Source organism: Agelaius phoeniceus, chromosome 1 (genome assembly GCF_051311805.1).
Source record: "Agelaius phoeniceus isolate bAgePho1 chromosome 1, bAgePho1.hap1, whole genome shotgun sequence".
NCBI classification, from domain to species: Eukaryota; Metazoa; Chordata; class Aves; order Passeriformes; family Icteridae; genus Agelaius; species Agelaius phoeniceus.
In genome coordinates this window covers 23,545,422-23,571,566 of record NC_135265.1, presented here as the reverse complement: position 1 = coordinate 23,571,566, position 26,145 = coordinate 23,545,422, and the positions used below count along the sequence as shown (strand labels likewise).

Below are 26,145 nucleotides of genomic sequence, written 5' to 3'. Positions count from 1 at the left end.
GCTCTTGCTCAGAATTTGTGCTCTGCCTCCTGTCTCTTATTATGCTCTGTGATGGGGAGGGGCAGGACTCTGCTGTTGCCACACATTGAATTAAAGCTCTGTTAACTTTCAAACTGGACAAGGGCAAAGAGGATATTGCAGTGCCTGGAAATGAATGAGGATCCAGGGAAAAAGTGCTGAGTGGCAGTAAATATAGTACATAGCTGTGTTTTCAAACCTGGTGAAATATACGTGCAGTTTCCAGTAACACACTAGAAATGGATTGAACAGTAAGTCATTGATCCAAACATATGCAGCTGAAGACAACAGAGGCTGCAAGTTTGTTAAACTGATGCACCAGCTATTTTCCAAGTTGCTCCAGGGCATGAGTTCACTGAGTTTCCACCAGGGTGGTACAATAAACAGACCTGTGCACACTGCCCCTCTCCATCTCCAGATTCTGTGGTGGTGCACTGAACTCCAGTTTGGGCAGCAACTGCAAGTGTGTTGAGCTACATGGCTCTGTGAAGTGTTTTAATGGGAGTGGTACACTTTGAAATCCAATGCCCTAACTGTGCCTTTGTGGCATGAGGAAGAGGATGGGATGAGCTGAGGGTCTATACAGGCCTAACTGGAAGAATGCCTTGCTCATCCTCCAAAGCAAGCTCCTCCAGTCAGCACTCTCTGTGAAGGAGGAAAGAGGTCACTCCTAGACATGCAAATAATAAAACTACCAGAGGAAGGCTAAAAGAGGCTTTTGCTCCAAGCTGGGTAACAGGAAGTATCCATTTTTACCTGTCTCCTCTGTGAAGGGCTCTCCTGCCCCTTGGTCTTCACCTGACTCAGCCTGATAAAATCTTGGCGTTTAATGAAATGGGGAGAGGGGTTTTGAGATAAGCTCTTTCAGAATGGTTTTAATCTGAAAAGAGTGAAATGTTTTTCTTTTTTACAAAAGCGATTCTTATCAGTGTAGAAATTAATTACCTTTCCTAAAGTTTTGCTATTTTTCCTCACACTGCAAATTAAGATATGGGAAGATTTATTGTCAATGTATAAAATGCCAGTGCTGTCTGGACATGGTTTTCTTTTTTTGGGATGTCCTTCAAACTGTCACTAAGGACATCAAACATTAGGTTGATGTATCTAATTTAAATTGCAAAGAAACTAATTTTAAGGAATAGACACTGCTTTCAGTCCTGGCATTTGGCTGATCTGTGGAGCTGCATTGGCAGGTGGCTTGAATGAGCACTGCTTCAAGCAGCACTAGCTGTAGGCATCAGGGCATCCAGCTGTGAAAACAGATCTGCATGGTTCAGTATTGATAACTGGTGTTCAGGTCCCAAAGTGATTAATGGCTGGTGAGGAGCCCAGCCAGGTGTCCTGCGACCAAGATATCGACACCATTTCTGTCTCTGCTGAGCACTCATCCCTTGTTTTGGCTTTGTCCCTCATTGAGTGCTAGATGTCTTGTTTCCCTAGCTGTACTTTCCTCCTTATTACATGTCTTTTATTTCCTAGATTAGTCAGAACAAGAGCCAAGATCCTAAATCCCAGCTCAGTACAATTTTGCAGGGGTCAGAGCCAGCCTCAGAGCTAAGCCTTGACGGCTTGCAATAATCACCAGCCTGAAACCATAAGGGATGCCTTCAGAATCTGGTGAGACAGACTTCAAAATAATTTTTTTTAAATGTGGTCTTTTTATTTGATGCTTATATTTTGTTCCTAGTTTCAAGATCTTCTTTGTGAACTTGGGAGCTTTTTTTCTTTATAAATGAAAGGGGAAATTGTCATGTAATCTCCAGATGCCAGAAGAGAATGTTGTGTCTGCTACTGGGAGATTCTTGATAAAATCAAGAGAGTGGGCAGCTGGATAGATGGGCCTCTGAAATAATTCTAATAATAACAGAATTTAAAGGCTTCTGGCAGACCCTCTGTGTAATCCCTGAAGAATTTACAGGTATATATATTCTGCTTTAGTATCTCTGTTCTTTCCATATTTGAGAAATAAAAATTATCATTTGGGCATAGATGTAAATTCCATGCCAAGGAAATAAAATAAGCTTGGGCTTCTGAGTTCAAGCCCTGTGCTTCCTGGAACAAGGCAAGAAGATAAAAATGAAAACTTGAGGGATTCCAGCACATCTCCTGAACTGAAACAGCTGTTTGTTGTTGGGTTTGTTGTTCAAAATTCTACATCAATACATACATTAATATTCTCACCATCTGGACTTGAGAGCTGTTTATAGCTCCTGGCTTAATCCAGATATACTGAATTACATGCAGAAATCACAGTTCAATATATTTTACCTTTCTTTTTTCTGGCCCAACACAAATCCTTAGTTCCTTGCTGACACCTGTGCCGCGAAGCCAAGTGCTCAGCTGAGAGAGTACATCACACTCTAGATTGGTGCTCTGCTCTCTGTTCCCTCCATGTGCAACATCCCTGGGCTCTCAGTGATGGAATTGGTCCCCTCAGAGCTGCATGGAAGAGAGGAGGAGGGAAATAAAAGGCTTGTGTAAAAAAGGGGAAGGGTGACAAAGGCTTATGTATGTGTAACATGACAGCTCATGCGCATCTGAGAATATGAACTATAATTGGTAAGGAATGGTTTTGACAGCCAGTGGGAGGTACTGACATTAAAAAGGGAAAAACAATTTTATTAACATTACATGTTTGGAAGATGAGCTCTGGAGAGAGAAATCAAAATGTAATGAAGTTTTAGTTTATGAACCAGGTTAGAACACATAATTCAAGTCAAGGAAATTCAGTTTAATCTGTCAAGCAACCTAGTGATAGTGATTGTAGAAATAAGGTTTATTTCCTGATCTTTTCAACTTCATTGGAAGTTGAACTTCATTGAAAAGGGCATTAGGAACTTAACAGTGAAAATCTGGTGTAACATATTGGTGGTACTTCTTTCCCAATTGCCTAGAACTTCTTGGGTGCATGGGAGTGCAACTTTGCCCTATGTGGGTACTGGGTGCATTTCAGTCCCCTTTAAGAAATACATTTCCATTTGCCATTTAATATCCCTTTAAAAATACAGGAGGAAGCATATGTATATTTGGCAGAATTTAGTTTACATAAATAAAGTATGCCCAAGTTAGCTCTCCTCCTTTTTCCCATAGTGGCAGCATAAGTGTTTCTACTTATCCTTCCAAGTCACCCAAGTCTGGAATGTTCAGAGATTAAAACAATTTTAATGACTGAAAGTCCTCTGTATGCATTTATCTGTATTTTCAAAGTCATGCTGACTTCTCTGAGTAACAGAAAATTGAAAACTGAGAGTATATAATGGGAATGTAATGCTCCATGCTGTCCTTAAATCTAAAATTTTATATTAAGCATCTACTTTTGGTTCCAATCACAGAGGAGAATGAGCTACTGGACTTTTGATAAGACCTTTGATAAAACTTTTGATAAGGTATGGCCATTCCTGGGTGATAGTAAGGTACATATGAAATATGTGGGAAAAGGCAAAATAAAAAATTTTAATATATATGGCTCATCCCATACTCACATAAAACAATCCTGCAATGGAGGAGCCTTTGCCAGCAGTGAGAAAGACCCTAGCAATGCAGAAAGTGTGTATCTGTGAATGGATATCTGTTCTCCTGGGAGAGGCAAGTACCTAATTAAAGCAAAATCTATTTCAGAGCCTCTTAGAACCAAGTTTTTCATACAGGCTTTAGCCTTAAATCAATCAAATTAATAAAAGTAACTACTCTGAGATATCAAGAAGTCAGAAGTCAGGTTAATCTTCAATGGCTTAATTTTTCTTCAGTTTACTGAGGGTGGACTATGGCCCAGCACACTGAAAAGTGAGTTCTTGGTGGATGGAAACCTGAGAAAAAACAGTTGCTCTGGGATGAAGGCAGGGCTCTCTGCCATTGTCAGCCATCTTGATTTAAACTTTGGATTAAACAGAAAAAGATGGAGAAAAATACCTTTTTGTGTGAAGAAGATTAAAAAATAAAAAAAGCAAATTGTTAATTGCATGCAATCCAGATGGAGCGATTAATATCTACTACAAGGGGTTTTTTCTGGGTAGGAGTCTGAGCACTTAAACCAGAAACACACATTTTTTCTTGTTAAATTCTCAAAATTCAACACCTTTATTTTACTCCAAGAAACATGAGTATTTATGTTTCCCATTAAAAAGATAAGCTGTTTGGGCTCCCATACATTTGAGAAAATGTGCTTCTCTTGGTTTCCATTAACTAAGTTGATGTAACAGTCCTGTTCTCTGCCTCCATTTTTTACCAACTTTCAGGAAGGCAGTAGCAAATCCCATTTCTAATCAGGTCTCTGAAACAGCAAATTTGTTTGCTATGTTTATTGTGGAAACCCAGGGCATCAGGAATATTTCCCTGTCTGCTCTGGGGTGCCCTGACCCCCAGGGGGGCACTGACTTTGACCCTCATTCATGGGGAAAGTTTCTGAAACTCCAGAATAGACTAGAATCCACTAAGGTGTGAAGTACATTGTAGAGAGTAGTGTAGGTATATCACTTAGGTGAGAAATTTAGGTTTTGGGATTTTTAGTATGTTGTGGATGGATGCAAGATGGAGGGCACAGGTGTCATCCTGGGCTTCTTCTTCATGCTTCTTCTTCCTTCTTCTTCATGGGTTTGGTGGCATTTTGTATTTGGGCAGAAAAATCTGCATTGCGGGCTCTGTGGGATCAGTTATTGGGTTTAAAAATGAAATAATCTAGGTGTCAGTTCTTAATTGGATAGTTTAGCTTTAAAAGACCTTGTAACAAGAATTTGTTGGCCATTTTGTGCCTTCTAATGAAAAGCTGCTGAACTCACAGTAATGAGACTGTTTTACTGATAAGAAATAATAAACACCTGAGTCCGAACATGAATTATTGTCTCAAGTGCCTTCAGTCCAGACCCAGAGACACCAAGAGTTTATGGTTGGGCTGAGGTGCCCACCTAAAAGCCTGAGTCACTTTGTTGGATCAGATTTTGCAAGGTGTTTTTGTTTCTAACAGCTCCTTATAGGTTTTCTGGGAAACAGGAGGCAGTCAAGTTTGGGATGATATTGATGAGAGGAAATGTTCTGGATTAACATGGCAGGTGTCAGATCCATTTTGAAGGAATTGAAGTTAATGCAACTATTTTGAGGGAATATGAAGTTAATGCAACTAAAAAAGAAAAGTATTTAGATTTTTTCTCAATTTTTCTTATAGCTTCACCACATTTTCTTCATGAAATTTTCTTTGCGTATCATCAACAGAATTTGAGGGAGAGCTGAGGATTACCTATATAATCTATATAATTATAGGTATATAATCTATACCTATATAATATTAAGAAAAACAACCTTAAAATTTCCAGTTCAATGGCAGGGAAAGCATTGCAATAGAAACGAGTAACAATGAAAGATCAGTCTAACAATGTTATAGGGCAATCAAATGGTTGATTCTAAAAACAGAAAGGAAAACACTGTGGTTTTGCTTCAAGATAAATATTTCTGCTTTATGCATGCTATAAAAATGCATCCTCTTCTGGAAGAAGTAACCAGATCTAAAGAAAAAAACAAACCTTGCCCTTTTTTGCACTCCCTAAATCTTTCTTTTTTTTTAATGACCTCTGTGCCACAATTTTTGCCTCCAAGCAGTAATTAACCACTCTGCAAGTCATCGCAAGTAAGCCAGAAATTAATTACACTTAAAAAAATAATTCGTAGCATTAACATCTTTTTAAAGGAAAGTAATCAGACTTGTACTACTACACTCTCATGTCTCTCAAGTACAATATTATGAAATTTTCACTAGCTTTCAATGTCTTGCATAACAATTGAGGCTGGAAAAACTGCAAAGCCTGTACCACCAAAGGAAGTCTGAAATGAGCAGAGCTGCCCTTGAACACACCTTCAAATAGTTTACATTTGTTATCCACAAAATGAGATACTTGCTTCATGCAACTTTTTTTTTTCAGTGTCTTGAATAGAATGATGGGAAAATATGCAAGTGAGATTAAGCATCCTGCATTGCATTTGATCATATCTTGGAACATTTATGGGTGGAGAAAATATGATGAATGCTATCACCCAATTTTCCCTCAGGTTTTTAGTTAACCAGCAGAATGTCTACATGCAGAGCTTGATTCTTTCACTTAGGCTGATACCAGCTGGGAGAAAAGCTATTCAAGTCAACAAAACCTCCCTCAGGCACACAATGCTTAGAGAAGGGAAGGCTGCACATCCTCTCAGGTTACAGCTACAAACCTTCCAGTAATTTTGTAGTACATCTCCTGTGGTATGACCTGAGATATGCAGGAAATTTTGAGATATGACTTGCTTTGTTTAAGAAATACATGGCACTATATTTACTATGTTTGCTTTATGTCAGCATGAATAGTGGCAGTTTTTATCAGGAGTTTTTCTTTGACATCATCTTTTCTAGATGACTTGGATTTGCATGACCAGTACTGTCAAATTAGAATAAACTGCCCAACTTTGCAATTTTCATCAGTTTTCTGATCATTTTACGCCGAAGTGTAACATATCCTATTATTTAAGTCTGTGCTAAATTTGCTGGAGTAAGATTAATTTGATATGAATACTGATATTTAACTGCTCCTTTTTTAATCAAGGAAAAATAGACTTTTAATTAGGAACTATGGAGCAGTGTGATTAGAATGTTTTGTATACTTTTAAGCACATATTTTGGGGTCAGAGAATAAGGACCATCTTTGAATTTGTTATGCCCAAATCCATTAAACCAGTAGAAAACAGATGAACAAGAACAAACCTTTTAATCTATAGAAAATTCAGTATGTAATCAATACTGGGAAGAGAACCCAAAACCTGAGATAGACCAATGACAAACTGACTTTGAAGATCAAAGAAGGGAATTAAAAGTAATTTTTATGGGCATCACAATCTAACATTACAGTCAACTTTTTAAACTATATTATGTCTATCTTAGCTGGAAGTATTTCTGGGTGGAATTTTGAGGAAATTCTTCTACCTTAATTTTTGGAGTAATTATATGAGCCACAAAAAAAATTAGCTTGATTTCCATCAAAATAACTAAAATCCGACTTTTGACCACTTATTCAATCTAAGTTGAGATGGGGCATTAAGAAGCATTTGATGGTGACATTCAGGCAGACTGATCCAGGACCAGCTTTGCAATCTGCATGTGTGTTTATGCTCCACCTTGTATGGTACCCATGTGTCCCCAGTGCAGGCATAAGTTTATTTCTTCCTTGTCACATTATATCAGAAACTTTGGGGGACAAAAAAAAAAAAAAAAAGAGAAAGAGTTATTACAACAAGTTTTCCAAACAAGAGAAGGGCCATATTGTCCTCAATTTGTAAGAAATTGCTGAAGAACAGATGTGACACTCCTGGTTTCTGTAAGATAGCTTGGAAGCCTTAGGCATTATGGAAGACTATTGCATCACAACACAAACCCCACCCTACTTCTTTTGCCGTACTGTTCTTACTGTTGGTTGGTTTTAGATGACAAAAAAATACAGGTCTCAGGCATTATACCTGAAGGTGCAAAAGCACAAGGGTATAGTGTTGGCTATAGTGTGTCACAGAAATTCTGCAATGTTAAAAAAAAAACAGGTGGGAGATAAAGGACTAAAATTTAAAATTGAATGGTATCATATTTTCTTAGTCTCCCTTCACACAACTTTTCTGCTCTCCCTTTTACTCTTTTTTCCCTCCTTTTTAAATTTATATTAAAATTTTCTTCCTGAGTTTCCTTTTCCACCTCTTTTTCTCTCTTCTAACCCTTGGGTTGTGAGGAAGGCTGCCATCAGCAGCTCTGGAAGCTGCCTCAGGGGACCAGCCTCATCACTCTTGCAGCGCTGGGGCTCTGTCAGGAAACCCAGTACCAGGAGCAGCAGGAGAACCAACCAAGCAAATGAATGTGTTTCATGAGCTGAGCTAAGGATTCCTCTACATCAGAAAACACAATCAGATACAATCACACTCCATGGAGAGGATACAGAGGTCTCAAGCTGCCATTGCACACCTCTGTATCCCTTTCACCTGGTGTGAAGGCTGGAGCAAAAGCAAGACGTGATGAATCCATCAGGGTGATGATGCAATCTGCATTTAAGCCAGTGTGACTCTACTTAGTTTGAATCTTCTTAGTACATGATTTGGGGGTAATTTCTGCCTTTTTTTTGTTTGGGTTAGCACAGCAGCCCAAATGTTTGACATCTGCATAAAGCATCTCTGAAAAAAAAGTTTTTTTCCCAACAAAACTTTACTTCTATGCACAGCAAAAGGATAACACAATTGCATATTTTCCTCCCCTCTGCTTGCTCCCACTTCTGGGTATGGCAAGAAGCCTTCTTTTTTACAGGGCTGCTCCATGTGCATGCTGAAAACCTGTGTTCCCAGTTCCTGCATATCTCTAAGCATTTCTCTTTGTTCTTCAGCACTATCTGGGAAACATAAATCTTACTGGATTTCCATCAGGCAGATGTGGTCTCCTGTTATTGGCTGCTCATGTTGTTCCCCCCAAAGCTTCCTTTATAACCTTATCTTTGGCATTGTCTCATTTCCTGCTTGTTTCCCACCAGGACTTGCCTTTGATTTAGCAGGTGAACTTGGGGGCAGATCCTGTTTAAAACGTACAGACGGGTACCTTATTCCTCCCCAAAGCCTCAGGAGGGGTGTTTGTTCATGCACTCCCTATACTACTCAGAGGGGCTTTAGAAACTAATTGCAGCTCCTCTTTGACCAGTTTGGCTGCCCTCATGCCTGTAGCTGTCTTCCAGATCTGAAAGTCAAGGATAGCTCTGAGAAAAACAAACAAAGGGAATGTTTTGTTGGCCTGTAGTTTACAATAATTGCTTTGCTTAGACCTTGTAACAACCTCTATCATTAACTTATGGGAGTGGGCTTTTTTCATTAAATTCAAACATGTGCTCACACACTGCCTGGGAAATTCATGACAACCCACTGAGATGGCATGACCTTCTTCTGGGACGAATAATTTTTGAACAGAAATTACAGTGGCACCGAGTGAGCTGTGCTGAGGTCACATACATGGTGTTACTCATCATGATAACAGCATCAGAAACCTTATTGTTACATCTTTGTGTTCATAAATATTTTAGCAATGATTTGTGGCATTTTGCACTCAATTTTTCACACATTCAGAATCAAAGATTGCTAGTAGCAAGCCAAGGAAGCAAAAGGGCATTAAAGCTGCCATTCCCCATCTAGTATATGCAGTCCTTGATTTTGTGTTCCCTGAGTGTCCCAAGAAATGGGCAGTTATGGCTTCTGTTAATGGCACTATGAGATTGGGCTGAAGTGGGCTCCCCTGGAGACAAAGATCTATCCCACAGCCTTAGAAACTGCTTAAAAATACACTTCATAAGCCTTTCTATATAAGAAGGCCATAATTATAACCTGCTTACCGTAGAGCTGGAGTGATGAGACAGAAGCTAAAAAGACATCAGAAAAGAGCTTTTGACTTTCTGTTAGGGAGGGAAGAAATCAAGAACAGCACATCAAGAGCCAGAGAATGCAAACATGCAATAATATGATGTGAGAAAATGTTACCCAGACTAAGGTCACCTAGTCACCTTTGTGTGCTAGCTTTATTTCTAATTTGTCAAGCAAGAAGTTGAAGCTTTTCTACTTTCAACTACTGTCCTAGTTTTGGCTAGGATAAAGTTAATTTTCTTCCTAGTTGCTGGTATAATGCTATGGTTTAAATTTAGTATGAGAATAATGTTGATAACACGTTGATGATTCACTTGTCACTAAGCAGTTTTTACACTTAGTCACGGACTTTGCAGCTTCCCTCACTATCACACCAGGGAGTAGGCTGGGGAGCACAAGAAATTGGGAGGAGACACAACCAGGTCAGCTGATCCAAACTGGCCAATGGGATTTTCCATGTTATATGGCATCAGGCTAAATATATAAACTAGGGGCAAAGTAAGAGGCTGTTGCTCAGGAACTGCTGGGTATCAATTGCTAGGTGGTGAGCAATCACTTGTTTACTACATTCTAATTCTGTTATAGTTATCTCATCCTTTTCTGTCCTGTTAAACTGTCTTTATTTCAACCCACAGATTTTACTCTTTTTTTCCCCCCAGTTCAGTAGCCCAACACCCTCAGAGCAGGGGAAAGTGAGTGAGTGGCTGTGTGGTCTTTAGCTACCTGCTGGGTTAAGCTTGCCAAGAAAGTTGCTTGTCTAAAAACAGACAGAGAAACAAACACAACCTGAGGTTTCTTCTCAGCTCTAGTAATCTTCATTTTTTTGTTCATTTTCAAAGCAAAATACTCATGATTGTTGGTAGGTATTTCATTTGGCAGTAAATTTAATATTTGCATGGCCACAAGTTGCACCCAATTGCATTAAGCATTATGTGATACACCACATGTCTGTAGAGCTCTCACAATTAAATGGAGAAGGAAAGTGGCTGATATACTAGTGAGCTAGGATAAGACTGCAGCAAGGAGCTTTGGTAGCAGGTAACTGCTGTGCTGCTGCTGCTCTTCTCAGTTTCTACCCATAACAAGGTTTTACTTTACTACTCTACAGTACTGAAGTGATGACTTTTTGGGGAAGTTTTGTTAAGGATGACAACTTGCCTTCACGGTTCCTTCTGGGAAGCTCTCTTTTAAATGGCTGGTGTACAAGTCAGGAATAACTTTGTTCTTGCACCTTAAAACTGATGTCTCTATACACCAGTAATTTAACTACAGGGGAAAAACCCAGTAGAATATAATGTATCTGATGCATTCAGTTAAAACCAGTTAACAGATCTTAGCTGACAATTTGTTGACACATCCTTTAAATTACTTGTGAACAATCTGCAGCCTACTTGCATGACTGCTTGTGGAACAGTTTCAAACAGGGAGAACACCCAGTAAGACTCCAGGGAAAAATCAACAAAGCACTCAAACCCAAGGAGCACTGAAAACCCTAAGAGTGCTGAATATACCATTTGTTAGGAAACATTTGCATTTTATCTTTAAATTCTGCACATATAACTACTCCTTGGTTGCAGTTTGCTAAGAGCTTTGATAGTTTATTCTTCTTGGGTGACTGCTCAAGTACATGATTTTCTCTGTTAGGGGTTTTAGTCTGGCTAGATTTCAGTGGAGTAGCCATTAATGATCCTCCCATCTTATTAGCAATAAAGGAATGGATTAAGTGCAAGTGTAATGCTGACAATATTTAATTTTTATAGCAGAGAAATGAAATGCAAGAAAGAAGGGGTTCAGAGGCTATGATCCTGATTGTGAGTTCCATAGTCTGTGCTGTGGGTCTTGAATGGCACTATTAAACTCTGTAAGACACACTCTATTTCTTAGAGTTTTCCATATCTACAACCACGATAGCTGCTTTAATCTCTGATTAAGGAGCAGGATCTACAGAGCATCCTACTCTACCAGTAGCAAAGTAGGCATATCATTCAATGACAGAAAAGCATCAGTAGCATATTTGGGTCAACTTCCCACTATGACTTATTAAGCCCTTTATAAAATAAAGCTCAAAGACCTTATTAATATCAACAAGGTGTGTTATAGTCACTCTTAATGGCAGGGATTAACCTTGTCATGGTTTGCTGCTTTCGTTACAGTGCTAACAGCGAGCCAGGCTTATCATTCTGTTCACTGTGCTCTATCTTTACTGACTGCAGCAAATAGCTGATTTGGTCTTATTCACTGCAGTGAAATGATATTTCAGGATTTCAACTTTCAGGATATTATGAATTTCTTCTGCAAAGCATGGATCTAAGCCTTGAGATACTGTGGCTAATCAATTATATTAATTTCTTGTTGAAGCAGTGAAATAAATTTTCTGACCTCTTATGTATTTCTCTAGCTGTGAACCAGCCAGGAGAATTGTGGGGACATAAAAGACTTTCTAGTTAAAAAATGAAAGCAAAACTTGAATATTGAGCTAATGCTGAGCTGTAAATTTAGGGGTAGATTCTAATCTCATCTGAGGAAGGCACAGAAGATTTATTTCAGTACCCTTGAAATCCCTATTAGTGGTATTCAGTATCTCTGTTCGTTGACTGTGCTGTATTAAAACCAGGAGGGCGTGAACAGGACTGGAGCAGACAGAGTGTCTTGGAAAAGTTCCACTATTCCAGAGAAAACAAACTAACCCAAACATTTACCTACAGATTTTAACCATTGGAAGAATGCTACTGTTTATTCCAGACATGCATGAGCTTGTCAGTATGGAGCTGGTCAGCTGAAGTGCACTATAACACTTTCAAGTGCAGCTGCAGCTTCCATAGAAAAGTGACTATGTTCCCTTAAAATTTAAGAGATTAAAGTATTTGTGTATCCATTATTATGTTATGCTTTTCACCTGTGAATCTTTCTTCATGGCAGGGGAGCATCTTGAGCCTGATTTCTGCCTCCATTAGAATAAATGACAAGTTTTCACAGGACAGGTGAAAAGACCTCAGAGACTCAGATAATACATGTCTTTTTTAAGTAGACTCGATAACCAGAGAGAAGAAGCTGCCACAGCAGTGTATCTTAATGACTCTAATGCACATTATGTTGGAAAGTAGGACAATTAACAGTTTAACATAATGACAGAATATGCAGAATGGTCTCAGGATGGCTCAATAGATTCACTTCAAAGTCAGGCAGAATCCACATCTGGGAAGAGGTAATGCCTTTGTCTGCAGCTTTCCTGAAGTGAGTGTTCAAATAATTTTTTTTTCCTTAACAGCTGGGGAAAAACCTCAGGGGATTGCTGTGTTTGAACCAAATCTCAAGGTGAACTGTTTCAATGCAGCTAGTAAATGCTGCCTTAAATGCATGGAGGAGATTAATGTGTCTTTTTATAAAGGGGTCAGGAGAGCTAAAAAGGTGTTCCTGCTGCTGGAGTTCCACAGTGGAGCCCTGAGGTGCTTAAGGCCTCCAAACATACCCACAAAGTAACCCCCCATTTTGTGGGCTCACCCTGAGATCCTTTCCTGCCAGGCAGGAGTACCTCTGCCTTTCTATTAACTTGACTTTATAATTTATTTTAGTCTCGTGTTTTATATCAATCTATTTCTGCCAGTGACTTACAAATTATTTGGGACCAGGGTTTCCAAGTGGAAGCCTGAGTATCAAAGGCAGAGCTATGATTCTGTATGTCAGACAAAATCCTATTTCCATGTTCATGTCTGAGGTGTATGGAGATATGGATTGTTGCCTTTTACTCAACTTGGAAATGAAACTTGAGAAAATTTTATTAAGGAGGTAATATAAAAGGGGATCTTTATTTGAAGGCCTTCAGAGGCAGTTATGGAAAGATGTCCACAGAATCCCACCACCCCCAGGGGTGAGTACAGTTTTATAGGAAATTAGGAATTTTAGGAAATTAGTGTAATTGATAAAAAGCACCAATTAGGAGGACAGCTGGTGATGCAATTCCCCCACAGGTCAGGCTCCTTCTCTGGAGCCCCTCCCATCAGCACTAATTGCATTTTGTCCATGAAATGTACCTCAAAGGGTTGTTCCCAGCCTCTGCTCCCAGGAAGAAACAAGATAGGACAGGGGCCTTGTACCCCCCAGGGCTTGGAGCTCTGGGATTTGTTGTCTTTCTGCTGAAGGAAAGGCCATGGAAAGTACTGGGAAAACTAGGTACTAATACAGCAGGTGCCAGAGTTACAAATACATGTATGAAGAATGCAGAGAACATAGAAGAAAAGGCAAAACCCAAACAGCATCAGGATGACCAGCTGAAATTCATGTGGTTCATGCTCTGAACAGTGCAGAAGTCCACACACAGTCAGAAATGTGCTCTCAAATGGGGAGGGTGTGCAACTGGACGTTCACAGGAGCTCCAGAGAGGTGTCTGCTGCTGCTGAAGATCTGACAGCTGGGGCTGGATGAATGAATGGCTCTGGTCCTGGCAGTGCAGATGAAAGAGCTGCAGCCCAGTTGCTGGAGTCTGTAATGGTTATACTGGTTTGCCAGGAGGCTCAAAACCACTGGTACCTATTTCTCAGCAAGTTCCAAGAAATATCTGGATCTTCCAGAGAACTGATCACCTTCAAAGTTAAACACTACCTTCAAGCACTTTGTTTTGCTAATAACTGTTTATCTACAGGCTACGGTTTTATATATGGTTTTATGGTTTTATTTTTGTTTTGTTTTGCCTTTTTTTTTCCTTCTCCATTCCAGTTTGAACCACTTTAGTGGAGTAAAGGGCTGAGACAGATCTGCTGGTTCCAGCTGAGATGGAAAAACATCCAGGGAATATAGGGTGTCTCTTGCAGTTCTCATGCTTTCAACTCCAGCTATACCTTGTTAATACCCAAAATGTTTTCATCTATGCTGGGACAAGTGCCAAAAGTTAGAGTTGGCCTAAATACAAGGAAACAGCAGATAAACTGCCTGCTCAGCTCTCTCATGCATGAGCTAATGGTATCAGTGGACCTGGTCCTATTTTCTCATTTGTGGACATCCTTTTATGCAGATTCATCCTGTTTGGACACCAGAGACAGGAAGAAAACCTAATGTGCCTTTGAAATTTAACACACTGCGCTTCAAGAGGGATCTGGAGGAATGGCTTAAATCCCTTGCAGAAACAAAGGTATTTGAAATCCTGGTTAGCATGGACACAGAGAAAACTGGCATGATTTCCCTTTTGCTTATGTTTCAGCTAAGCTGTAAGTTCAGGACCATGGTGTTGAGGCAAAGAGGAACACCAGGACAGGTAGCTGACAGTAAACCATGACTATGGTGATCTCCATGTCTCCTCTGGAGAAAGGTCTGAGGTTACAGGATCATTTACTCAAGAGGGCAGTTCAAGTCCCAGGTCTGCATTCTCCCTGAAGATTCAGGTTTCTAGTTTAAACCCCTTTCCTGTCTGGACACAAATGAGGAACTAAACTAGAAGGGAGTAATCAGAGATGTTCCCAGTAAGGACAAAGTTATTTTAATGTAGTCCAGAGCACTGTGGACTACATTAAAAAAAAAAAAGCAAATATGAGCTGTGTGTTGAATATATCAATAGAAATTTTAGGAGAACTTACCATTGTGTTGGGATGTAGCTGACCCAAATAAAGAAGACTAATGGAACAGAGAAACCATCATATCTTGAGTGGCTGCAAAATCTTTCTGCACTGGTTTTGGATTGACTTGGTTAAAGGATTGCTCCTAATTGGGCTAACTTTTGTTCAGCATTTCCCTTGAACAGATTCCTACATATTTTCCTCCGAAGAATCTGCGTATAGATGTACTGAAGGTCCCAGGAGAGCTATAGCCTCAGTGGCATTGGGGCAAGTGATGACCCCCAAATCACAGATGCACTGCTGCACTGCCTTCTCTCAATCCTGCTGCCAAGCAGCCCTGAGGGCAGAGCCTGAGACCTGCCTGAATAGAACCACAGCACCAGAGTGCATCAGCAGCCAGGACTAACATGGGTGAAAGGAAACCTTTTGCCTTTCCTTCATGAATAGCTTGTAGATCTAGAAAGTATCCCTCAGTGCATGTCCACACCAGGGCATGCCTCCCTGGAGGGCTGCAGGGAGGAGGACAGGCAATACCTTCTCCCAGGGATTAGGTTTGGGTTAGCAGGTTGGAGGGTGAGTGATGGAGCTGTCTTGTCTGGAGGGCCCGAGAGCTGGTTCCTTCCTCAGCTTGTGTTCACTGGGAGACCCAGCAGGAGCTGGGCTGAGCCATCCCCACTCCCACCTGGGGCACCCACTATCAGGCAAAGCTGCATCTTTTATGGTTTCGAAGCCCAGAGCTTGGCATCACAGCAAAACTAAGAGACCTGAAGTCCCAGTTCATGTTTAGCTTAGTCTACAGATGAGTATAGCTCCAATTTCTGTTACTTTATTGTTCTGCTGAGCTTGCCTGGCCCTGCTGATGGTGAGACCAAGCAGCCAGGCATTGCTTCTGTGACCACTCTCACCCTGTTGATTATCAGTGATTATCACTGGGGAGATTATCAGTTGATCATGTTTGACATCATGCACAATCACATTTTGTCTGTCTGACTTTTTAAAATGAGGTTAGATATTCCTTCATAGAGTAAAGCTATTTCAGCACAACAATGACTAAGATTTTCCTGTTTATCCTTGCCTTATTTAAAATTCTGAAGAAATCTCTACTATGACATATTTTTACCAGGGAAGCAGTAAGTACTGCTTTATTTCTTTTTCTTCTGAGTAATTAACATGATGAATACTCTTCTATGCATATATTGTAAGTCTTATGTTCAATCCCACTTCTTACTTCTAGCTGTCAAAAATTGCAGTAAATTAAATAATTATGTGTGCCCCCCACATTACAGTGACTGCATCCTGACAATTTCTCTGTGCAGTGTCTGTACTGCTGCACAGAAAGAGAAACTGCAGCCCAGAGGAGTCAAATGGCTTGCAGATTTAGACAGAGCCAGGCATGAATCCCAAATCTACCAAGTCCTAGTTAAATGCCCTGGCTGCAAAATAGGTCTTCTTTTATGGACATTATATTAAAGTGTAAAAATCTGGCTTTTTTCTGACTTGGAAAAAACTTGTAAGTTCCAACATTTTACTGTTTAGTAGGCTATGTTCAGCTGTCTTTTCCTGCCACCACATTGTGTAATAACTTTTGTTAAGTCCCATATCCCATCTCAGAATGAATATGTTCTTATATAAATAACAGTGTCACCTCCCCAAATGTTGTGTTGAAAAATCTGTGGTTTGAGTATTTAAAGAAAGGAGTTGGGATTGCTGAGAAACATGTCTATTCTTTATTCTGCCAATGTTCCAGCAGAGAGATGCTGAAAGTAACTGCTGTGCTGCATAGCTGAAAGGAAATGGAGGGAACAGCAAGTCTAGATACTGCAAAAATCAGATGGGAATTGGCTGTTTTGTGTTTTCCATTTTGGATTGAGAGCACATTATTTTCTGGGTTGCAGTAGGTGGAAGAAAAGTTACTGGGGAAGCACAGGGGACCCTGTAACCTCCGTGAATTTCAGGGCAAAATGCCAGGCCCCAGATCCTTCTCCCCCTCTACACACAGTCCAAGCCAGTTCAGTAGAACCTCAGCAAATGTTACAGCCTTTCCTGTTTGCTTTGCACTGCTAATATATTTGTACATTGCAAAACCTTGCATCTTCTTGAAAATATCCTTCAGGGAGGGGAGTGGGAAATCCATATTCCTCTGTTTGGCAAAATCTCTTTGATGTGTCCTCTCCTTTCCTGTCATGCTTCTGTCCGTGTGAGGATAAATGCACTGCAACTGGGAGAGTGAGATAAATAGTGTAAGGAGAAATCATTATAAACCTTCAGAGGTGCCTTCTAGGAAATGTGCCAGTCATAAAACCTGACCAGGCCTGAAAAATAAAAATCTCTCAAATAATAATATAGGATCTCCATGGACCATTTTCTTACGCCTCTCCCCCAAGCATGGAGCATTAAAAGATTGAAAACTCCTTTTTGCTTCATTCCATACAGCCTGAAAAACCATACAGCATACTCCACATGCATTTACAATAACAAAAGGCGGAATAAGAGAATTTTCCTTCTTGGGACTGTCTGCATAATGAACCTTGTCCCTGCAAAATTAAATACAAATAAAAGGAACAGGGGACAACCATGGTATAAGCCTATCTATTCTTCCCACTGCTCTTCTGAGCGATAAGCTGGAAAAGTGCTGAAAATGGATACTCTCTCCTGTGTTCTGTGGGCTGGTGAAGATGTATATGTACATTTATGTGTAATTGAAGTGCAAGTCACATCATTTATGTGGGGAGTAAGCCTCTTACAGGCAGGCCCAAAAGCTTCCTTTCGTTTCTGAGAACATTTCAAGTGCACAATTGTTGCGGGTGGTTGCGTCACACAGTGAATGTGAAAACAATGTAAGAAACTTTTGGCCACCCAAGACGTCACCACCATTGTTCTGCTGAGCTTCTGGCCTCATTGGAGCTGACACACAGCATAATGAGTAACAGGACTCCTCCCTGTGGTGCTCCTGCAGGCAACTTACAGGACTTGTTTGTGCATCATTCTTCCTCCCTCTCATGAACAGCAACTGCTATAATAGTTCTCTGACCGTAGTTATCTCCTGCAGGAAACCTTGCTGATGCAGGGCTGTACTCATTTTGCTGTGCAGGTTGACTTCATCAAACCTCACCTTTTGCTTTGATGCAAAAGCAAGAGAGGGATGCGGTTTTTTTTTCACAGATTATTCAGTGGGCTGTTAGGAAAACCACATTTTATAAATGGGGATTGCCCTGTTAGAAAGAAACCAATTAACACGATGAGGATTTAGGAGCATTCCCTTGCCAGCTGTCTTTAAAATAATTCCGAAATCATAAAGTAGGTGGCTCTATCATGAGCAGTCTGCCCTGGCACTCAGCCCCTGGCTTATGCTGCACGCGAGATTCCCGCAGTGCAGGACCTGAGGTGTGCAAGGCAGAGAGCAAGACTTGCTCCAACCTGCACCCTCCTGAATGGCTCACAGCAAAGAGGAGGCTGGTGAAACCTCTCCTCCACACCTCTCCCTCCTGCCTCCCCTGGCAATGCGCCCCAGGGCTTGGGGAGCTCTCTGCCAGCTCCCCTGTTTTTCACCTGGTGGTAATTTTCACCTGGCTGCTTGAGCACTTTTGGACAGCCAGTGAAATAAAAGCATTAAAATTGATATAATATATTGTCATATTTCTTCTAAAAGAGGAAATGTAAAGCAGTGAGGTTTTTTTATTACAACATTTTTATCTATTTATCCTATAGGTAGGGTTTAATTACTCCCTAATTAAGGTTGCTCAAGTTTGCCCCAGTTTCCCCTTCAGATGAACACTATTCAGACCACACATTTATGGATTTGCTACTCATGACATGACCAGTCTGGTATTTTCATTATCCTTCAACTTTATCTCTCCTCCTGAATCAAGGTTGCTGCCATTAATAGTATTTTTACTGCCATGGTTAACTGCAGTTCAGGATTAAGGCTGCATTTTTCTCCACTTGATATAACCACCTAAGGAAAGGAGGTCTCTGTACTGGAGAGATTATCAGTTAAAATGACCTTTCAGGGCTGCATTCTTTTAGAAATAATTTCTCTTTAATTAATTTATTGTTTTCTGCCCATGTTTAGATCTCTGAAATTCTGTTATTTTTTGTCCTCATCCTCCTGCTTCACTGCTAACTGTGTTTATTGATACTGCAGTTCTTGGGTCATTGCCCCCAAAAATACTGAGCTGTAATGTCACTTGCAGACATTATTCAGCATTCAGACACTTCACCTGCACTCATCAATCCTGCCTCACCAACCAATTTGATTTCATGTTTTAGGTAAGGCTCTGAGAGATATGTTAAAATACAGTATCTCCGAAACATTTTGCCTCTTTTCTTAAAACCATAAAATGTTATTTCAGTAAGCATCACTTTATAAATTCAAGCACAGAAGCATCTCACTTCATTGTGTGTTTTTGATCTCTCCTAGCACTTGCCAGCTTCACAGGCCTCAGCAGGTGGCTAACTATTTCCATTGTGCTGGAAGCTCCATTTTCTGTCCCCTCTCAGTTACCCATCTCTGCTGATCATACATTATTGGGCTTGCTCAAGTTTACTTTGAGACACCCAGAGACTTTTTCAAATTAATGGATCACAAGCACAGTAAGTTTGCTTTTAGCTTTTTGCCAGGTAGAGGGTATTGTTTGTGTAAGGACTGCCAGAAGTTCCTCTTAAACTGTTAGTGAAGATGGTCATATATTGACTTATTAATTGATTCATGCTCTATCATCAAATTTCATTTGGAAAGAACAGAGAAATTATTATTCTGTCTCACATAACAAGGAATATAAAATTACTTTCTGGCACAGATGCAATTACTTGGCATTTGATATGTTTCCCTTTAAATAATGAGATAAAGAATATGAGAATAATTCATGATTATTCCTGATTATGAATCAAATCTGAACATGAAATGCTTCAAAAGGTCACTGCAAGAAATTTTATTTCTTCCACTTTAAAAATATCTACTTATCCACCTATCTGCTGTGTCCACCCTGACTGTGCAAATACTTTAGACTGAAGTTAAAAGAAGGCCAGTTTATAAATTAACTATGAAAAACCTTGTATGTACATCCCTTAGGATACAGAGACTGCCATCAAGCTCTGCTGTGAAATGCTGCTCTTCCTCAACCATTTTTTTTTTTTTTTTGTGAACTGAGAAGAACTGGTGGGTTATGTGATGTTTGGAGACCATTTGGGACATGATCATGAAATGATAGAAATTTTTATTCTTGGAGAATTGAGCAGAGGGTCAGAGAGCTGCTGCCTTAGACTCCTGGAGGGCAGACCTTGGGCTGTGCAGGAGCGTGGTTGACAGAGTCCCTTGGGAGACAGTCCTGAAGGGCAAAGGAGTCCAGGAAGGCTGGACATTCTTCAAGAAAGAAATCCTAAAGGCACAGGAGCAGCCTATCCCCATGTGCCTAGAGACAAGCTGGCAGGAAAGAAGACCATCCTTACTGGACACAGTTTGGTTGGAAATAAGGAAAAAATGAGGGTCTATGGCCTCTGGAAGAAGGAGCAGAAAACTCAGAAGGACTACAAGGATGTAGTGAGGTTATACAGGGAGAAAATTAGAGGGGCCAAAGCCCAACTAGGATTTAATTGGCTATTGCTATAAAAGTCAATAAAAATGTTTCTACCAATATATCAGCGACAAAAGGTGGGCTAAGGAGAATCCCCATCCTTTATTGGACAATGGATGGGGGAGAGGCTGAAGCACCTATTGCCTTCTTTGCCTGAGTCATTTATTATAAGGACAGTTGTTCCCTGGATACCCAGTCTCCTGAGCTGGGAGACAGGGACAGGAGGCAGAATGAAATCCCCACAATCCAAGGGCAAATGGTCAATGACTTGCTACACCATTTAGACACACAAAAGACTATGGGGCTGGATAGGATCCAATCAAAATGATTCCATGATTCTGTTTCTAGCACTTATTTTTCTTTTGTCCTAAGGAACTTTTGTGTTCAAGATTAGCTTTGTAAGATTAACTTTTAAATTGAAAGACTTAGCTAATTAAAAAGTATTCCCTGCAGGAAACTAATTTTGAAATACTCATGGACAATCACTGTGGTAAAAATCTATGTCAAATCAACTTAAGTTAAAAAAATTCTACCAAGATAGAGCCAGGAATTAGCATTAATGACCTGATTCATACAGTATAGACACAGTCCTCTTGGATGTTTGTGCCCTCATTTTGGGAACCTCAGAACTAAAAGGCCTAAGTAAAATTCATCAAAACAGACAAGAGATGCATATAGTAGTAGAAGGGTTGGGAAGACTAATGTGAAGACCACAGAAGAAAGCAGAGGAAGCTGTGGAATTAAAGGTCAAGCCAGTCCAAATAAACAGGCCTTTTGCATGAGCTAAGAAGAGAATTCCATTTTGGAATAACTTTTTAGGGTGTAATGACTTGCATAATGTCTAAATGGAACATCATTGCATAATAACTAAATGCTGAGGGACTGATGAGTCAATGCAGCAATTCCTGATCATGGTGGTACAATGTAGGGTCCTGTTTCTCTTCGATAGCCACCCTAAGTGAGATAAGACCCACCTTTGCTGCCTCTGAACCATATTATCCATCTCCTTGGGTTCTGTAGAGTCTTTATTCCTGGGGTACAGCAGTGAACAAGCACATAGCTCAGGCTCCAGAGCAGTAGAGTCTGACCTCTTATGGGTCTGAAAGCAAAGTAGTTCACTCTGACACCACAGTTGTCTCCAAAAGGAGGCTGCTTGGGTATGTCTTCACCTGTAAAGCAGGTGAATTTTGTGAACCAGGTAATCTGCCCGTTAATGATGGAAAATTAGGAGTACACAGTTATGTCATGTCTGCAGCACACAATGCCTTAGGACAGGATTCAGCTTGCTGACTCTAGCATTGACATTTGACGTCTGCAGATGATATTTGATATGTGCACTAAACTCTCATGAGAGCTGATAGAGATCAACCCAAAACAGTGCAGCCTAAAGGATGATTCAGTCCATTCTAAAATAGACAACACCCAAATTATGAGGAAGTTACTTACTGAGAGGTGTTTAGTTTTGTAAAAGGTCCTCCAAAATAAAGATGATGGGCCACAACCTCTAATGCAGCAGCATGATATGGTGTGTAATGTCTGCTACCCCCACACAGGTGTCCTGGGTTACTCTGAGCATCCCACTTGGTACCAGGCACATAGGTTTTGGTACAGATTTCTGCCCCAGTGGCTCATCAGCTGAGTCACCCCTGAGAGGCTGTTGACTGTCCTGAACAAATCTCCCTGGAGCACAGTGAGAGCCTGTTCTCTAGATGACATGTAGATGGCTACCTGCACACACCTGAAAATTTTTGTCCTAAGCTGTCCTAAGATCTAAATCCCACCCTTGGTAACTTCATGGTGCTCTGTAAAGCACAGCAACATTTTCTCCTTCAGCATCCATTCCATCTCACCTTGATCTAGGGAGAAATATTGGGTGGGCACCCTCAATACAGTGAAAGTGACTTTCCTAGATTTTAATATTTTTTTTTGCAAAGAACAAACCTTTAAAAAGTCTCTGGATGTGACTTTATCTCTCTGTGTAAGCAAAGCCCATGTTTCTAATTCCACACATCTACGGCCCTGGTAAACAGATTTTTTTGTAATGGAAGGGGGCATTCCTTTTGATCAGAGGAGCATAAGGTACCATTTAATGAGTCATTACCTGTAGGTGTCATGATTCAAATGTAAATGAATTTTTACTTATAATCAATAATATCCTGTGGCTTGAAGGTAGACACTCAGATCTGAGGGTATACTGAAGCAATTTATCAAAATTTGTGCACCTGTAGGGTTGCACTAAGAACATGGCTCCACTAAAACTGACCTTCTTTACAGGAACAATGTTGCGCTGTGGTTGGTGTAAATAAGAAAGACACTATGGATTTAAGCTCATCTTAGAAAAGATAAACCCTATTCTATCTGACATATCCAGCTGTGCAAACAGCAGTATGGAGTGATCTATGTTAACTTTACTAATATGTGAGCTTTAGAATAGAAGCTGTGCTAAATATAAATGATTCCTCTGCTTCTAAGTAGTTGAATACTACAGAAGACAGAGAGGAAATAAAAGGGAAGCACAAATTATTTCCCTGGCTCCTATAAAATAGGATTGAAAATGGTACATTTCAGTACTTAATTCTTATTCATACCAATGTCTTTTGCCTTTCTTAGGCAGCATTTCCACAATATGGAAATTTCTGTAGTGTATCAGCTGCTAGGAAGGAAAATGATGACCAAGCCAGAACCATTTCCTTATTCCTGTAGCACAGAGCTGCTAATAGTCTGGGGCTGTTACTCCACTTCAGTGATGGATGGCATGAGCTGAATCTTTAGTAAAAGCACAGGGATCTCTTCTATAGAAACTGAGAGTATGCAAAAAGGTGCAGTCACACACTGGGGAAGAGAATGTCCCTTGTTCACCAAAACTTTAGGGAGAACTGGAATCCTATTTTTCTGAACTGTTTTCTGCTCAGTGACTGTAATGCAGGCCTCTATAGTTGTTTTGCCTTCCAGCTGCTATCCTTTGTCACAAAAAACCAAAGACCAATAAACAAGCAATCAAACACATAAATATTCTGTATCATTGGCTGCATATAGTGTCACATGTTCTCAGTGCCATAGTTGTTTAAGGATCCTTTCTGGCCAAGCTATCAATGATGAACATGAAGCGTGCTGCTCCCACTAGAATTTCCCATTGTCTACAGGGCTAAACCACTGTTGACATCTCATTAGTTCACCCAACTCTGTGCTGTATCAACGTGTAGCTAACCTTTGTTTGCTTTCTGAAAACATTTTCTTATGCTCAGCACCAGGCTCTTTCTTGCTGCTTTTTTTCCATTGCATCACTTTTTTCCCCTTTAGCCTGAAATGTGGGGGACCATTTTCCTTTGGAGCATATGGCAGTGTTCAGCTGTTGAAACAGCAGGGGAGGTTATAAATCTGGGCAGAGAACTGCTCTTCATCCTTAGCAGCTGAATGCTTTGTGGCCATTGCAGGCAATGCTTTCTCTAGCCCTGTGACCTTGTCTGGTCTCAGACACAGACCTTTCACACGGGGTGGAGAGCAGCATCGTGCTGAAACAGCTCAGAGTCTGCTCTTACTGAGTAGCTTTTTTTACACAAGTGCCAAAGAGTAGTATTAATTTGTGACTTTTCAAGTGTGTCCTCATTACTTTTTTGGACTTCTTCACCTCTACAAACACAGAAATAAAAGAAGAATAAAGACAAAATCTTATCTGAATACAATATCTAACTGCAAGGATTTATTCCAAAATTTTTAGCACTAAAGCAACTCAAGCCCTCATTTAAAAATACCCTGTTGCATTCCTTACCACTGCCAAGTATACAGTTCCATTTTCTTTCAAAACATGGCTACCAAAACCAAAAAAGGTGAGTCACCTTTTCAATGCCTAGAAGTGTTACAGATGTAACTTCTGGTTTTTTCACAGCAAGAGTGGGCAGAAATTTAAAATTACATTTTCAGAACAACTTTCAGAGTTAACTCTGGAAGAATCTAAATTCCTGGACACCAGAGATTTGACAGTTAAAAAGTTTAGAAAAGTTCATTATGTACTCTTTATAGTAAGTGTGTGGTCATGGACAGCAGTTCTCATTAAATTACTCAGATTTCCCTGGAATAGATGAAAACCAACTGATTTCCTTCATTTTTGTTGCTTTTATAATAGGTATAGAATATAAAGGGAAATACCTGATATAGCAGGGTTATTTTTCTCCAAGTGTTTTCTTCCTTTAGAAAAAAAAGAAGCTTATATTAAAAGTTTCCTCTTTCTCAATTAAGTTTTCCTTTTATATCAAAACAAAAGGACTTCTGACTTCACTTTCCCATTTGCAGCACCTCTGAATCTTGTTAGAACAGCTGTCCTTAGATTTTTTTGTGCTATAATGAGAAGGGTGACACTATCCACCATATCAAGGTAGCGAAATCATGTTGGGATAGTATTAAAGATGAAATCTTGGGCTTCCCTGGAAAGATCAGGGTAATATTGTAATTTGGATTCATTTCTGGTGTAGTTTGAAAAGGGAGAACTATTATACTTCACATAGTATGTAGAGATTCTCCATATATAGTACTTCTATTATGAATTTCTTGCAGTAGTCTTTGGTTACAGAAATGAAAGCTATTCCATGAAAAGGGATTAAATTCTTTGCTGTGCTGGAGTCTCAGCAGCATCAGTCAGGGTACATGGTAGTGCTCCTTCTTCTGGTTTTGTCTATGGCCATCCCGTCTGCCAGTGGCTCTGCTTTAGCAGGCACTGTGGATTATTACAAATTCCCATGGCCTGGCAGCTGCAGAAATCTTTTGGGAAAAAGAAATATGGACTCGGTGAGGCTAAGAGCTCATTTGCTATGTGCCAAATAGTAGGTGAAAGACCCTAGCAAAGTATTTTTCCTCTTCAGCCATAGTGAGGAAGTCTACTGAGACTCAGTTTCACTAGGGGTGAATGGAGCAGACAGAAGTATTAAGACTTTTTTGTTCCTATATGAAGTAAAATTCTCAATTAATGGGTCTGGATTAGTATCTGGAGGCTCCTTCATTTTGATACAGTCAATGGAAAGAGGGAAGCACCTAATCTAATCTAACAGTATCTTCACCTACATGTCTTCAGAGAAATTTATCATTCTTTCATCTTTACGGAGAGGGCAAGTAATTAAACCATGCAGTCTGACACATCAGTTACCCAAATTTCATTAAGTTGGAGGTCTGAATGAGTAAAATGGAAAATTCTACACAAGAGTGGTGAATTTGTAAGTCCTGTAAGTGTTCTGTAAGCAGGTTAGGAGAACAAATCCAAGTTGAGTCAGTGGAGAGATGGATGCATGGTATGATGGTGATGGTGAGAAGCTCAGGAATCACATGGCTTTGTGTTGAAGAACAGCTGTTTCATACTTGCTTTTTGGTTCATCAAATGTCTTCTTGATGATATACATCTCCTGTGCCACAGGCTTGTCTGCTGCAGCTACTGCTAACAAACCCAGATCTGAGAATCATTTTGATTCATGGGAGATGGAAATATTCCTGTACCCTATCTTCTTTTTGTCCTATGAGAATTAATTTCTTTCCAGCTGTTATCTTTTTTGCTATAATTGTCACTAGAGTGCTTTCTAAATTTTTGTTGTAATACCTAGATGACTTTTCAATAAAGTTCTCACTCTGTC

At 40.1% G+C, this 26,145-nt stretch overlaps 1 long non-coding RNA gene across 1 annotated transcript in view; it reads right to left on the bottom strand.

The window, feature by feature from the left end:
- Positions 1-1,682: 1,682 nt before the first annotated feature.
- Positions 1,683-26,145, bottom strand: part of LOC143695710 (uncharacterized) — a 69,253-nt gene continuing 44,790 nt past the window's right edge. Inside the window, exon 3 of the long non-coding RNA XR_013185219.1 lies at positions 1,683-2,457. This is a non-coding gene — a long non-coding RNA (uncharacterized LOC143695710). The remainder of the gene's footprint in view (positions 2,458-26,145) is intronic.